Here is a 17,483-nt window from a genome sequence, read left to right on the forward strand (position 1 = left end):
AGTTGGAAAATGCAGTCATCGAGAAGTTTCTGTAGCGAAGTCAAGCTTTTCAGCCCAATACGTATGACACCTTTACCAATCAAAACGCTGGAAAAAATTGTCGCTAGGTATATGACACAGGGGTGACTTGGGACTGGAAAGGTCAATTTGCAGACAGGGAAGGGCAAGTCGAGAGAAATAGTTCTCCGTTTAGTAATACACGAAATAGAGAAAAGTTATTCGGACACAGAGTTGGATGATGCACTCTTACTAAGCATAGATAAATAAATATTTTATTGTATAGCGGGTTGCCAGGACAGTATCTTTTAGACTTGGGGCAATCTGTTATGTAATGCGCATGTATCGTTTTTTTGTTGTACTTGCATTCAACAACAAAATCGCTGAAGAATGAAGTCCTTCCTTGGAGGATTAATTGCATCAAACTATCATTGAAATTTATTGTTCTATTTTATGCCATGCACAGTGTGAAGCTAATGCAGGGATTGTCCCAACTAATTGCGGTTTACCTTGCACTTTACCAAGCATTTTATCACTGTTGCATCTTATAGAACGTTCATTTCTTGATTTCCCGCTGAACCAAGAAATATGTTTATGCGTTAAAAACCCGCAGGGTCCTCCAACGAAAACTTGAACCTCCTTAACCTTGAAAAGTAAGGACTTTTCGGAACATTTCTAAAATAGGTCAAAACAGTTTTTGAGCGGAACGAATTTTGATATAAAATTCAACCCTCAAACTTCACCTTTATACTCGTCGCAGCAACACTATCAAAGAATTTGAATGGGAACAAGGGTCACGTACACCACTGCAGTTCTTACTCTGATGCCCTGATAAATCTACAAGAAAAAATTTTTATTTGAAATAAACATGCTGATGTTAAACAAAATCACGTTTTATTTAATGAGTTTGCTCAAAATGTTCGACATTAACTTGCAAACAATAATAAAGTCTATTGTGAAATGCTGTTCTGCCATTAGTGAAGACCTTATGTGTTATTGGCCGGCATTCCTCCGTAATTCTCTGATGCAATTCTTCTGATGCCTGAAGTTGCGTAGCATACGCTGGCGATTTTGAATGGCCCCACAGGAAAAAATTTAAAGAAGTTAGATCAGGTGAAATGGGCGACCATTCGACGGGACAGCGCTTCCTAATCCAACATCCAGGAAAACGTTTATCTAAAAATGAAAAGTTAATTCATTTTCTAGTAAATTATTATTATTTTCTAAACGTTCTGTTAGTATAGAATTAATCATGTTTTCCAACAAATCTAGTTAATTTTTCTCACTGAATTTTTTTTTGAATAGAAAATGGTCAAACGAGATTATTGTCTAAAATTTCGGTTCAAACGTTTAATTGTCCGGGAATCTGTACATGAAATTCTCTGATTCAATGAAAAATAGTATCCCTCCAATATCGACAATTGCGACTCTTTATTGCATTATTCGGCATAAATGTACATTCCTCCGAAAAATAAATGTTGTAAAGGATATTTGGATTCTCACCAAATCGTTCGAAAAAATTCTCACAAAATTTAATTCGACGATAAAAATCATCTCCATTTAATTCCTGCACCAGCGTCATCTTGAAGGATGAAACTTGTGTTTTTTCAAAATTCGTTGAACACTGAAAGCAGACACACCAGAAGCATTAGACACTGCCTTGATTGATTGTGTGTTATGCATTTGCAAAAGACCTGAAACTGCCACGTCAACTGCTTCATTTTGAACCGGGAAGTTCACTTCGCGTTTTTTGTTTAGAAGTGAACCCGTTGCAACAAACTTATCCATCAAATGGTTAACATATTGATGACTAAAATTTCTTTCCGGACGGATTGCATGGAAAGTTCGCGCCATGGTTTGAGTACAATCATGAGTTCGACAACCACAATGCAAAAATTTGTATTTTTTCTTGGATGCAACACACCATTTTAGACACTTAAAAAAAAAGCTGCTGACAATTTGATGATCAAAAGTGAAAAATGGTACTGAATGCATTGTGTTCCAAAATGAAATAAAACTAAATTTTTTATTGTTGCATTTATCGGGTAAATTCCATTTTGCTATTAACAACAACCAAACATCTATATTCTTCAAGGACTATCAGCCAAGTAGTTTTTCTTGCTTTTGTTGCTATTAAACAAATATGACAAATATATTTTATATCTTGAATTACTATTTTTTTCTGATTAATTACAAATTAAAATGAATTTTTGATTTAAAAAATTTCTTTGTGCTAAATTTTTCAAGGCACTAAAATAGAAACTGCAGTTGTTTACGGGACAAAAATATCTTTAGTTTGATGTACCACATGACCCTTCGGACCATTTAGAATTTTTAGGTGAATTGTGATACGCACAAGGGTGAGGTTGGAGGGGTTGGAGTTTGTATGAAAATCCTTCGCGTCAAAAATTGTTTTAACGCATGTTGTAAATTTTCCGAAGAGCCCTTGTTCCTCAAGATTAAAAGAGGGTCAAATTTTCGTTGGATGACACTGTATATTCTGCTGCATTGTATAGATTTGATATTCCACCTCTATCACGTGTGGCAATTTTTCAAATATGTCTGTCTTTAAAAACCGTAAGTTGTACACAAATACTCGCTTCCATATTTATTTTACTCCTAGCAACGCCGAGTATTTCCCGGTTTGTGATAGATTAGTTTGAGAACTTATTATGGGCCTTTGATCGAAACTGGAGAATAAGCCAGAATTTGAGCTTAAGGAGTGTAGGAGCGCCCTCGTATTCAGGAAACTTAAAAGCAAAGTATTAGAGGAGTGTCATTTTTACGCGAATTATTTATTGTCAAAAATATTGTGGAAACTGTTAGATATTGGATATGGAGGTATTAGTTGACAAAGTTAAACTCGTGACTGTCCTAATCTGGATAATAAATTTCTGTACTTTGGCGAAATTATAAGACCATAATCTATAGGGCTTTAGGGACTTAAATCTTCTAAAAACGCAGTCAAATTATTCGTTAAAAAATGCCACTTTGTAACGTTCCAATTTATTCTTATAAGTTCAAACCTGAAAACCCTTCGGAGCTCTACTTGAAAAGCACTATGAACTAAATCAGGCACACATGAGATATGATTTGCCTATTTTCCTGTCCAATCGAATTTTCTCCAGGAGAACGTTACGAGTGAAAAGTTTGCCAAATCCATGAGATTTTCGGAAGCCGGAGGCAAATTCGCTGACGTAGAAATAACAGACTGCAATAACTGCACGACGAAGAGTTAAAATGCCCACTTTCAACATTTGTGTGGTGGTTCGTTCAAATTTTCACTCGCTTTAAGTGGCTTTTGTCGTCATAAGTGACTAAGAAATTCGCAAAGTTCATAATTAAGTTTCCGAATTATTCAGGGTGCTCATTCAAAAATCACTGCTTTAAAGTGTCTTTTATTACTCAACCACAAGCTACCATCTATCTTAATTTAATTTCGGTTCATTTTGCAGAGTTATTCCTCGTGAAATATCGTTCTAATTTGCGAAACGACGTTGCAGTTTCTATTTGAGAAATCGATAGTGTGGCCTGGATGAAAATTTTAATTTCCGGTGTTAAAGTGCGCAGTTATTTATGACATTATCAGTGTAATAGCATTTTAGTGGAGTTATAATGAATTTTTCATTTCTATAAGAGAAAATGTGAAGCGTGTTTATCTCGTTCCATATTTTACCGTTTAAAATATTTGACTGATTCAATTATCCGCACGTTCCCGATGTACTTTCACTATGGAGGAACGTTCCACTGAAGAGACTGAAAATGTTGGTGGCGAAAGAGGCGCCGGACAGTTCGGAGGACGTTTGACCTTGACGCAATCCAGCGACTAATATTGAGGCATTTCCAGATGGATGAGATTACTCCTTAGCTCCAACACAACATTAGTGAAACAAAAACTCGCAGAAAGAGGGAAAACCTTTTAAGCCACATTTCCATAAATAATTTTTGTGGAGATTTATTAATGCCGTACGCTCGGATAAGAATAAAAAATGGCACAAAACGTTGGCGTTTTAAAATATAGCCGCTCTTCTTTATTGTCTCTTAAAATCCTCTCAAATCCCTCATTGTCGAAGTAAATAGAACAGTTTTGCTGACGGAGAGCAAGAAGCTTTAGTTTATTTGCATGACTTCTCTCAAAGAGTTTCGCAAGCTGAATGATAAATCGTAAGTTATTTATTACAAATTTAAACTTTAATATTGCTCGGCTTAAAATGCGACTCGACGTCATGTTACGGACGAATAAATTGTCGTGAAGAGTTGAGACGACAATCTAACTCAGTTAGCAGTGGTTTAAAGAGGACGCGTAACAAACTGTGAAAATTTAGGGGTGAAAGGGATAACGTCGTATCGAACTCTTATGACGTCTATGGTCTCTTACTACGTCATCATTGAAAATTTCTCCAGGTGATACAAATTAATGCGCCTGCACCTGCACTGATTATTTTGAGGGTCGGCAAAAAAGGCATTTGCCTCGCGAGTACTCGAGCCTGATAGGCCCTATGTGCTTTTTTCGTCATTTAAGTCACATAAATCACTCAAGCTTTGAATTTTTAGCGGTTACGCGGAAGTTACCCACAAAATCGAGTAAACACGCGTCGATTTTTTAAACGACCTAAAGAAATTCATGAGTCACCCCATCTACAAATAATACGTTTTTTAGTATATTAATTCTTGTAAATCTAAAATCAACGTTACAGCAGAAAATGTTTTAAAACGTCTTCGTAAGTCGTTATTGTGATGGAGAAGCGAGAAAATGCACGAAATCGATGGCACAACCTACTTTTATTAATGGAAATATTTGAGAGATCTAAATCGGAAGGAATAAAAAAAATCTGTTAAATTTGATTACTTTATCTAGTTCCGCCGTGAAAACAAGTCACTTCTAGTAAAAACGGCTCGTGTATGCAGGGAAACTTTCATCGAAGTACGGAAGCAAATTATAAAAAGGCGTAATCAAAGAAAATCTTTTTAGGAAACGGGAAAATTAGTTTGTAGAGCCCATTCGACGTTACGGAAAATAATTTCTCGTCGTGGTTTTGAAGGAACAATTACAAATAAAGCCGACACAGAAAAAAAGATATTGGACTCCGGTGAACTAAAAATTTATTTTGCAAAAAATTGCGCAAAATTCGAAATTATATGTAGACGTTGGTAAGAGGATCCAGCGATCAGTATCAGTAGCAGAAATTCGCAGAGCGCTCCGAAATTATGGTCACCAAAGACGAATTGCTTGTAAAAAGCTATTTATTTCAAAGCAGAATAGCCGTTGAATTAAATGGTTTGCAATCAGGGATAAGTAACGAAACTGATAATTAATTGAAAGTTAATGATGAAGTTATGGTTACTATTGCTATTTAGACGCCACCGACTTTTTTAAAGTTTCACATTTTTTTCGCATTAAGAACGTGGTGGCCACCCGACTCACCAGATTTAAATCCGTCAGATTTTTTCCTCTCGGGACACGAGAAGTCCTTCGGCTAGAGACCTCCAGTCAACACTGAAGAAGAATTAATCCCACGGATATGTGATTCATGTAATCAGATGAGATATATTCCGGGAATATTCCAACGTATTCGGCAATCGATATTAAGACGAAGTAATGCCTGCATTGAAATTGAAGGAAAACATTTTCGACGAGTATTGTCAATTTGTGTGACGTATTGTTAAATACTCGTTTGCTAAAAAAATACGTACCGTTCGTTCAAGTGTAGTTTCAATAGAGCGTTTTTCTATTTGAGTTTTCTTACGTTTTCGGCGTTACTCTTGTGCGGGCCACCAGCAAAAGGGAACAAAGAACTTCTAGCTTGGAAGATTTCTTTGTAGTACATTAAAAACTGTCCCTAAGTTTCAATGTCATATTAGTTTGCTTCTCCTTGTTATTTTAGGAGTTTTTTTTTAAATGTGTACTGATTTAAAAAAAAAGTTCGACGCCTCGTATCTTGAAAATAAAAAAATTACCGAAATTACGTTTATATACACTTTTCGCCTCAGGATCATTTTTAATTGATCGCGCCATCAAGTTTGGCCATGTACTCGAATAACGCCCTGTAGATTCGCGTTTTTCTGCATGGCTCCTTTATCATGGAGGCGTAGACAAAAAACTTATATCTCATTCAGGAATTACCAACTACGTGGAATGAGACTCTATGGTTCATCGAAGACGTTCCTCTAAGAGGAAAAATTTCTTTAATCAATCCTTTCAAATTAAAAGAACTGTAGTAGCTGAATGAAAGAGTACCTTACTGTTGATTAAATACAGTTACTTAAGCGAAAGTGAATTCGGGCGATTTTTCCATTTCAGGAAAAAGAGTAAATGTCTCGGTGCATTTTTGGAGAAAATCAATTAAAAGGAAAGAGACCTCATAATTCGCCGAAGTCGTTCGAGAAGAAAAAAATGTTTATGCGAAAAAGCTCTGAGGCTCTGAAGGCTGGAGATGCAGATATTAGAAGGAAGAGAAAAAGATGTGGCATAGTCACATATATACCTAAACAAGAGTAGTAATGCTAAATCTACTGACGCCCTATACTTCTTTATTCACTCGATCTATAATTAAATGATCTTTTAGCACCTTTCATGACCGCAATTACTCATGCAACTAAAACGCCTATAAGTGGATAATTACCTTAGAAGTAGACAGAATTCTAAATTCATCCAAATTTTTCCAATTTAGGCAGGTGGTTTAATAAATCTCCGGCTTAACAAGTAAACTCCAATTTAGCCGAAATTATGGCAGTCTTAGCAGCTCTCTTAGTAATTAAGAAAGTAAACGTGGGAAAGTAATAACATAGTTTATTGCCGGATACATGGTGCAAAATTCAAGAAGCATGAATAATTTGTTTCAAACTATTTCTGAGAGGTAACTGAAATTTTGTTAGCAGCGAAACTCGTTGAGCCAAAAGTCGACCTGTTTTTAGCGTTCCAGGCTTAATTTTGTTTTAATGAGGTGCCAAAATCCCTGGCAACTTTATGTGGAGAAAAAGCTCTAAGAAAAATGCGAGAAGAGTGTTTTGAGATATTAAGCAACAATTCTCGAATTTCAAGTGAATGTATTTGGCCCGATGCCACAGAAAGATCGTCGTTTCCGGTCAATTCATCCCTCCTACGTCAGATTACTCCCAAACTAATCCTATTTGAATCAGAGCCAGAGTCTTATAAATATTTTATGTCCATTTTTCTCAGTTATTAGATTTCGAAAACACAATGTGTCTGGACACGAGTAACGCCATTTATTTTCGCTATTATTGGTCTTTTCCAGGTGTCTGCAACTTTTACGCAGTAGTCCAAATCTCTGAGTCCATTCAGTTAATGAAGACTACAACTGGAATTTCTTGACGAACTGTGGGGACATATTTCAGGGGTTTTTGTTCATTTTTTTTTTTAATTAAAACCCGGTTTTCACCTGCAGAAGAATGGGCTTCGTACTATTAGTTTTTCTTTTTCCAGAAGTCCGGATTTCGCGGATAAAGCAGTTATCAGCACAAGCGGCAATCTTCTTTATTGTAGAGTCTCCTGGCTGACATCCCCGGGCGTTTCGAGATTTATGGTTCTCGCTCGCAGCTTTGTTCCTTTACTGTCGGCCCTTTTGGCCCTTTAGTGCTCGTCGTCGTCTAGGGTGTGTCTTAAACGCCTCGAGCCTCACTGGGATTACTATAGTCGGAACGGAAACTATTTTTTCTTTTGTGAGGGAACTTATGCTCATGAAGTTCGGTTAGGAATTTGTTACGCAGTAATAGAGAGGGCGGGATGGTCTGTATTTGACAACCAACGCTGAAAACAACTGATGTTGTCCAGCGAATGTTGCTCGTTTTTGTTGTTCGAACTTGATTTATTTTTTAATTTAGGTGAATTTATTACAAATTTGTGAAATCTAATTAAATGTAGAAGTGGAAAGGATCGTGTGCACATTACGGTTGTGAAGCACTTAGGACCAGCGCGTCTTAAGTCCCTCAGCGCTGAGCGTTTTAGTATTTAAACTCGACGTTCCGGCCATAACAACGTAGTTCACGACCTTGGTGTCAAGTTTACTATTTAGGCCACATAAGTTATAAGAAGTTTATCACCGTTAAACACGTAGGTTAAATGTAGGTAAAGTTGATGGCAAGTTAGCAAAAAGGTAAGAGTGTTTAAATGGAAAAATGAAATGAGGAAATCGGACAAATCGACAACATATGTTTTTACTTATTGGCGTCATCTACGAATTAGGCACCCACATGCACATGATGCTGTGTACGCCCGGAAAAATACATTTCTCTGGGTGTAGCCTGGAGAGAATAGACAGAAAAAAAAGGAAATCAACAAGCATCAGCTCAGCCTATTGTGGAAATGTCCAAAGTTTCCTCAATTTCGGGGATGCGTTCAGGATATTCACCCTAGCCTCGTTATGGATATTGCGACTTACCCAGTTGGGAAAATTAAAAAATATTAAAGTTTAGTGAGGGTGAATATGAACGTAGGAAAAGTTAAATATTCACAGAGCGGTATTTTTTTGTAGCGAAGCTCCTTTCTACCATCCTAAACTTTTTTTCACGATACCACTAACCGTCGGTTTTCGAAAATTCCTGTTGAACTTTGAAATTTTTTAATTTCTGGTATTTTTCCATTTAATTTTCCCCCCATTTGTCTCAATTACTCTTCAGTATTGAAAAACCTACGTAGAAAGCTTCAAATAATGAATAGAAGAACTTCATGTTTCACCCGTTATTTGAGCAAATATCTCTCGTTTATCTCGGTTATCGATGCGGAAAAAATACAGAAACAAAACTTTTCGAGATTGGACAATTAATTAAACGTTTTAAGAAATGAAGGGACGGTGACGTAGTGTAAAAACGTTTGAGACGGTAACAGCGGGTCTAATTTTCAAAAAAATAACACCCTGTACATAGTAATTTACGATTTTAAGAGCATACCGAATCAGATCGCTGTGAGAAATCCACAACTCCAATTTTAAATTTATACCTAAAAATTAAAAGGCCGTAACTAGAAACGGAAAAAAATTGAAAGTTTATCATTTTATATAGCTCCTGATATACGTTATCCGAATGATTTTATGTAACAAAGTCGTCTTATTTTAGGAGCTTTTAAAACTCTCTAAAAAGACGCATATTTAACTCAAAACGTCTTCTATGAAGTAACTATTGTTTAGCAGTGCGATACTCGACATCCAACCATTAAAAGTTGATAAGTTAGAAACGCTATAGAAACTTTTAACACTTTATTTAGTAATAACTATCTCAACTTGATGTCTAAAAAGTAATTTCAAACTTATAATAAATATTAAAATGATGAAATATGTACATATACTGAGAGTTGTTGCAAATCTTCATGCTTAAAATAGCAAAAAGTCCAAAGCTACAACATTATTTTATAAAGGGTGTTGCAGGGAAAAGCGTCCACCCTGAATAACTTTCGTTGTTCGTTAAAAAAAAACACTAAAACAGGTCAACTTTAATGAGGGGGGGACATGATTTGGTGAAAAAGTTGTTTTCGAAATATCATCCCTCTACCTCTGGGAACCACCTCTTTGAAATTTTCAAATTTAAAGAGGGATTGTATTACATTTCGTTTGAACGGTTATTTCATTCTCTAAATGATCAAGCTTTTATTTTTTATTTTTTTAGGTTGGTTTTGTGGAAATTAAATATAAACAAAATAACCTAATTTTAACTATATTTTCTGATATTTTCTCTATTTTATTGTAAGAAATGTTGAAAGTGACCTCCATCGACTTCCGTGCACATGTACAGCTGATCTTCAAAACGTCGTCGCACGTAGTTTAACATTTCTGATAATATTGATCTGTCTTTTTCGAAGATTTGAGCGTGTAACTTCTCAAGGGAATTAGATTGTGTGCCACAGATTTCAGTGCTAAAATGTCCTTATGAGAGAAAATCCAAGGGCTAACGTCAGGGAGTGAATGGAATTTTATTTCTTTTAAAATTCTATAAACGGTAGTTACCGAAACGCCAGATTCCTCAGCAATCTTTCATACAGACGTTACGTTGTCAATTTGAACATATCGCAGAACCGCGCTATGGACTTCATCACCTCTTCTTGGCCGGGCAACTTGGTGTGTTTTATTTTGGACGGAACCAGTCTCATTAAAATTCATTGGCCATAGAGTGCATAAGGGGGGGGGGGCATTTTATCGGGATGATTTAAATTTAGGACCCGAGCTGTCGATATTGCGAAATTATAGTTTTTGTAATACAGACGCAGAATCGCGATTCTGTCTTCTAAAGAGTAAAGCATTTCAATCAAGTAAAAATTTAACGAACTGCAAAGTGATGTCTTGCCATGAAATGCCAAATCCATTGAGTGCAGAAGAAAATATCGAAAAATATTCCCCCAAAAAAATTACGGTTTATCAATTTTCGTCGAGATGTTTTGAGGCTAAGTGCACACTCTCATCGTTTATTAGAATAATAATCATGAGTAAAATCAAGTTATTTGGTTTTTATTTCATTTTTACAAGGCCGACATAAGAAAATAAAAAATATAAACTTGACCATGCAGAGAATAAAATGACTTTTCAAGCGGGGCGTAACACAACACATTTTACAATTTGAAAATCTTAAAGGGGTGATTTCCAGGGGTAGATGGATGAAATTTTGAAAACAACTTTTTCTCCAAATGTGGTCCGGCCCCTTATTGAAGTTAGTGTGTTTTAACATTTTTTTTGAACAAGAGAAAAATTATTCAGGGCGAACACTTTTACCAGGAACACTCTGCAATTTTCTCCTAAGAGGACACCGTCAGGACTGTCAAGATGTGTTCGGCTAATACAGGTATCCGCTTATGAGAATTTGTCAACAAAACCAAAACCTACCTCATTTAAACATACTTACCGAAGCATAATATGATTATTAATATTATATTCCATAACGTGAGTAGTTAAATATAAACAATTCCATGTACAAATTTAATTATGCTACACTGAAATAAACTAATAATGTACTTTGGTGAGTTTTCGTTTTATTATTGCTACTTTGGAAATGTAACTCTAAATCAGACAACATTTCCATTGAAACCGTGTCTCGTTTGTTGTTAGCAAATTCTTGTAATTGGTTGACCAAACAAATAGCTTGATGATAACTTTGTGGAGTTGTGTAATTACTGATGTATGGTTCTGTATTCGACCCATCCGAAATGTGTACAGTTTCCCCTTGTCTTACTGAATCGACAGTAAACGCTTTATCATGTTCTAATACTGAATCGATGTCGATATTAGTAAAGTCGTCCAAATTATTGCCGGTAATCTTCATTACTTCACAGCTGCGCAACATTTCAGACGAAACTAACAAAAGTAGGTCACATTGTACTGAATCACCTACGTGTTTTATATTTTCTTCGCCTGTTCACCAGTTATCACAGCTTTCCGGAAATTGCGTATATAATTGTCTTTTCTGTTATCTTCTGGTAGGCGGTTAAAGAAAACAGCATTGGGCACATTTAAAAGCTTCGCGAGCCCTTGAGTTCTATCAAAGAATTTCATTCATCGTAGCAAACGTTTAACCATAATTGATCCGTAAAAACTATAGAAATGTTTGATAGTGCCCCGATCTCGAGATTGAACTGCTGACGTGCAATTTGGTGGCAGAAAATCTAGTCGAATGTTTGCTACTTGAATGTTTTTATGATGAGAACACGCATTATCTAAAAATAGCAAATTTTTTCTTATTTCTGCTCGCATTCTTCCATCGAAATCTCTTAATCGTTCTTCCATTACAGTAAAAATTATCCGAGCTTTCCTATTACTTTTCCACACAACGGGCAAATTATCCATATTAGTGTTCTAGAATGCTCTTGGATTTTTTGATTTACCGATTACCGACAATCTTTCCTTTTTGCCATTTATATTAACACAATGCAGAATAGTAAGCCTTTCTGTAGATGATTTTCCTCCGGTGCCTTTCTCTCGTCGAAACGGCAAAGTTTTGTCCTGGAAAGCGCGAAAAAATAAACCCGTTCCGTTTACATTGAAGATATTTCTCGGTGAATAATCCTTCATCAATGACGTCATCTTTTTTAAGAAACTTTCCGCGTCTCAGGAATTGAAACTTCGCGCATGTCAGAAAATGGTATTGCAAGTTATGTTATGCTTGTTGCCGAATTTTTCAACCCACCCGGATAACGCACTGGAGTTTTCGTACCGCAAAGTTTGCCCAACATCCTTTGCTTCAGCCCGAACTAAGGACACTGAAAATAAAATAAAAATGAATTTAAGAAATAATTACACCCTCGTCTTGTAGATTCACCTGACAAAGGGATAAATTTACTTCTTGCTTTCACAAGCCAATCATAACAAACTTCATCGATACTTAAGTACACTAGTTTCGTAAAACTTCGTTTCACTTGCATGCTACGAGGGTAGTTCCAGAAGTATCCGACCTAACACGTAGCTGGTGATTTTTGTGTGACAAATTTGCCTATATTACAAAAATCTAACTTTAAAAAGCTTATATCTAAAGTTTGAGGGAGGGTTTAGAGATTTCGTGAGCATGGAAAAAATTGGTCATCTTTCCGTAATTCAATATTTCCATTTGAAAGATCTTAGTTCGTCAACATTAAAGCGGAATTAGGTTCTATTCTGGGGGAATCGGGTCCTTTGCTAACAACTGCAAAATATTAGACGATAGACTTTAAACAGAGTCATACCAGCTGGCAAAATGAACTCCGTAGTGATCGATCCAATGGGGTGATAGCCTAAAGGGCCTCCCAGACGCTACACAATATTGAATATTGCACATTGTTATTGTGCGTCTGAGGAGCATATTGTATATATTACTCAAGTATTAAGCGATAATTATGCATGTTGGAAATTAATTGCACAATACTGCATTATTTATGTGTGTAGGGACAATATTGCACAATATTTATTAGTTTATTTGAAATTACCATAGCGAATAGAAATGAAAATCGCTCAATTTATTGTCGAATTTTTGCAACTACATCGTGAATATTCAGCGTTGTGGAAGATTAAAAGTGCAAAATACAGTGATAGAAACTTAAAATATAGTACATATAAAGTGTTAATTCAAAAATATAAGGAAGTTGACCCCAGAGCAGACAAAGAAACTGTAAAAAAATTAATAGTTTGAGAACTAATTATAGAAAAAAACTGAAGAAAGTAAAAGCGTACTTCAGATCGAGAATTGACACTGATGATTTTTATGTACCTGCATTAAGGTATTTTAATGAATTAGATTTTTTACAAGACCAGCATATCTCTAAAGACGAATGTTCTGCGTTAATATCCCAAAATGAAGAGGAAGGCATTGTAGATGCCTCGCCAGATATACACGAGCAAAACGTAACCTTATCATCATTATTGTATTTTGTTTTAAAATTATCGGCAATATATAATAATTTCCAAAAATTCATGAAATGTGTCACTCTTAGCTCGCAAAAAATTTTGTAAATTTTTGGTTCACTTAAACAAAGTAAATTCTCACCTATATATTCACCTGGTTTTAAGCACCATTCTTAAGACCAACACCGCCCTTTTGGTTTTTTTATGTAAAATAAATATGAAACAAGTACCAAAAAGGCTCTGCCATGATTTGACATTTTTACTTCAATTACTTTCCAATTTCAATACTTTTTAATTTTAAATTCAAACTGGCGAATGTGGATATTGCACAGTAATATTGAATAGGGCGTGCTAAACAGTATTGAATGATATAATATTGTGTAATATAATTGAGCGTCGAGAGGGCCCTTAAGTTTTATAGGATGTACGTGGGATAATTTTTATTTACTATCTCCCTAAAGGAAAAACAATAAACGGAGAATATTATGGAGATGTAATGCAGCGTTTAAGTGAACAAATTAGGAAAAAGAGGCCACTTTTAAAGAAAAGGAATGCTTGTTTTATTAAGACAACGCACCAATCCACATTTCCGTCATTGTGATTGCTAAAATCAATCAACTTGGTTTCGAACGTTTTCTTCGCCCATCCTATTCGCCAGATTTAGCCCCCTCAGATTATTTTCTGTTTCCAAACTTGAAAAACGGCTCGGTGGAAAGACACATACCAATAATGGGGAGGTGGAGTCCGAGGTTGATGCCTATTTTGAAACATTCGAAGCTTCTTTCCATGAACAGGCAATGGAAACCATAGAACATCGCCGGAAAAAGTGTGCCAATCGTAAAGGAGACTACGTTGAGAAATCATGTAGTATTTTCCAATTTTTTCTTTCTTTAAGTGTTAGGACGGGTGTTTTTGGGACTATCCTCGTATCATTAGAATGTCACTCGTTTAATGATTCGTTTCTACTTTTAATAATTCCATCAACTTCTGTGTTTTCCGTATTAAAATTCCCTAAACCAAGTTTCTTTTTAAGTTGTATCGTGTATGTTTCCCCTATGCAAATTTCCTCTTTAAGAGTTAACGTGCGACATTTCTCGTACATTTTTTCCCTTACGACGTTCAAACAACCATTAAATTCAAACAATGAATAAATATCCAGATCGTCCAATGAGCAAAAATTGTATAACAGGGAACAAGATATTTGTAGCCGGGGAACTCCCTGACAACCTACCCTCGCTAATGCAATGTTATTTCTTCGCAAGGGATTGGAATTAATGTTATGATGTCCGTTCAAGAGAAGGTGCGAACGCGTTTTGTGTAAAATTATGGTGTCCGCATTCGTCCAAGGGAGCGTCCGTTCAAGGGAGTGCCTTTTACGTGAGATTCTATACAACTGAATTCCAGACGGTGAAAAAGAGGTCGCCTGTCTTCGCACAGGGTTGTGTGATTATTGGAGGTGTCCGTTAAGGGACATTTCGCCGTATTTGGCAAACAATCAATAATACAATAATACAGCATCGAAGTAAGTCAAAATAGAAACTGAAATTCTATATTGCTTACCTGTAGAATCTCACAAGTGCATGATAAACCAGCTAGATAAATATATATATATATATATATAGCAAACATCACAATTCCAGACATAGAAAAGAGGAATGTCTTTCCCAAAAAAACGACTGTTTCAATACACAAACACAAAACTATCGGTTTACTATATTACTGCCGGCGTTCAGTAAACTTTGTGAACAGATAATAAAAAATAAATTTGAAAAACGATCGAAAAACATATACCACTATATCAATTTGGCTTCCAACCAAAACGCGCGACTATTGACCCACTTGTTTACTTTAACGAACAACATGCAAACAACACACAGTAGCTCTTTCGCTGCTGTGGACATGGAGCTTTAGTGAGTGCAAGCAAAAGACAATTAGGGTATCGATAAGTGCGACGGAGACATACTACCGTTTCCCCTTCCACTGTCGAGAGTCGGCTACCGTCACTGACTGGCAAGCAGTACTACCTTAATCCAAGGACAGGTCGTGTCAGAAAAAAGGGTTGTTCAATTGACTCGTTCTGAAAACGTCATTTCTATCGTGGTGTATGTAAAGGTAAGTCTATATTAAAATTTATCAAGGAATTTGTTCTCGAAGAACGCATTTTAAATTTGCATGTGTACGCTTAATTTGCGTTCACCAAAATGACATAGAAGTACAGAGTGTTCACGCGAAAAGGCCCACCTCCCTCTAACTTTTTATATGCTCTAATATGTTGAAATGGAAAAAAGTTCTGACAAATAGTACTTAAAAGTCCGTGTAGTTTTTCAAGATAGGCAGCAGTTTTATACAGGGTATTCAATAAACGTGTGCCAACCCAATATTGCATTTTTTTAACAATAAAGCATTAATTTTTTTACACATTTATATTCTACGTTTTATTACGAATTCAACGATATATACATATATATATATGCAGTATTGGACAAAATTGGAGAAATTTTTAAAAATGTGCATTAAGTAAAGAATATTTCATTAAAAATAAAAGTTTTTATTACCAATATTATATATATATATACAGTGTGACCCACTTAAGAGCGGGACATCCCTGTAAAATTTTTATTTGTGGTTCGATTTTGATCATTTTTTTATATGTTGTAGGGCATCAAAAACTCTATTTTGTGACAAGTTCTTGTTACGCTCGCTTAAAATCTAAGGTCTACTTTGCCCCTTTCTCATGACGAAATTTTAAGAAAAGACATTAGGGAATTTTTTATTTTAAATTTAGCTTCAGTAATAACTTTAGAATTATTCAAAATGGCTGTATTTCAAATTTCGTTAAAAAATGTTTATCCATAAAAAAGTTGTAGAGCAATCCAATTTTAAATTTATTGAACCATCTGGATGTAATAATTTTTGGTCAAGTTGGCTAAGTACGGATCCAATAAACATAGTTAAGTCACTTGTTTTATCCTTGTCATTAAATACAATGCAATTGTCTTTTTGTAAATAAATAAACCAGTTCTTGGTGGTTTAGAAGAAAATTTAACTGTTTTTGATTGAAGAAAAAGTTCAGATATGAATAATCAATTAACTTTAAGGGAAAAAATTGAAATAGTGCGTCTTTCTGGTGACAATGACAGAAGTGTAAGGGAAGTGACTAGAATATTTAACACAAGATATCCTAATCGACGTCCGATTACTAAAAGTACAGTGAATCGAATAAATCGTACATTTAATGAAACTGGAGCCGTTGATAGATATTTGTTAAAAAACAACCGTCCTGGAAATAGAAATGAAGGTGATACAGAAATCGCAATTTTAAATTATTTTACTAATAACCCACATGCTACATTAAGAATAGCAAGTTTAGATTTAAATGTACCGAGGGAAAACATTCGTCGATGCCTGAAAAAGAATAAAATTAAGCCATTTAAACCAAAATTTCTGCATACTTTGGAGGAAGGAGACAAGAACAGAAGATTGGAATTTTGTTTGTGGGTGCAAGGGGAGTATCAAGATAACAACAATTTTCTAAAATGTATTCTATTTAGTGACGAAGCTACATTTACTACTAACGGGATAGTTTCTTCACAGAATTGTAGATTTTGGTCTCATGAAAATCCACGCTGGATTATCAACTGCAAAAGTCAATATTCCCAAAAAGTAAATGTTTGGTGTGGAATAATCTATGACAAACTTATCGGTCCATTTTTTCTTGAGGGCAATATGAATTCTGCAAGTTTTTTAGAACTATTGAGAAATGAATTATCCAATGCGATTGACAATCTTCCACTATTATACACAAGTAACATGTACTTTCAACTTGATGGAAGTCCTATACATAACGCGAAAATTGTTCGGCAGTGGCTAAATACAAACTTTCCCAATCAATGGATCGGACGGAATAGTCCATTAATACAATGGCCACCCAGATCACCGGACCTGACCCCTTTAGATTTCTTTTTGTGGGGTACTCTTGGGCAAAAAGTATATAAAAACCGCCCCAGAAATAGAGAAGAACTATGCATAAGGTTGAGACGCGCCTGTGAAGAAATTACTCCCTTATCTCTCAGAAAAGTATTGAGTAATACTAGAAGAAGATACGAGAAATGTATCCAGTTGAACGGTAGCTTAATCGAAGCAAGTGTTTTTTAAAATGAATTAAATCTCTTTTCG

The 17,483-nt window shown here is 35.4% G+C and overlaps 1 long non-coding RNA gene across 1 annotated transcript in view; it reads right to left on the bottom strand.

Annotated features, from left to right (window-relative positions):
* Window positions 1-894: 894 nt before the first annotated feature.
* The window catches only part of LOC136339707 (uncharacterized), a 34,397-nt gene continuing 17,808 nt past the window's right edge, over window positions 895-17,483 (bottom strand). Inside the window, exons 3-4 of the long non-coding RNA XR_010732192.1 lie at window positions 12,121-12,193; window positions 895-1,173 (exon numbers count right to left, since the gene is read on the bottom strand). This is a non-coding gene — a long non-coding RNA (uncharacterized lncRNA). The remainder of the gene's footprint in view (window positions 1,174-12,120; window positions 12,194-17,483) is intronic.

Source organism: Euwallacea fornicatus, chromosome 6, assembly GCF_040115645.1.
Source record: "Euwallacea fornicatus isolate EFF26 chromosome 6, ASM4011564v1, whole genome shotgun sequence".
Lineage (NCBI taxonomy): Eukaryota > Metazoa > Arthropoda > Insecta > Coleoptera > Curculionidae > Euwallacea > Euwallacea fornicatus.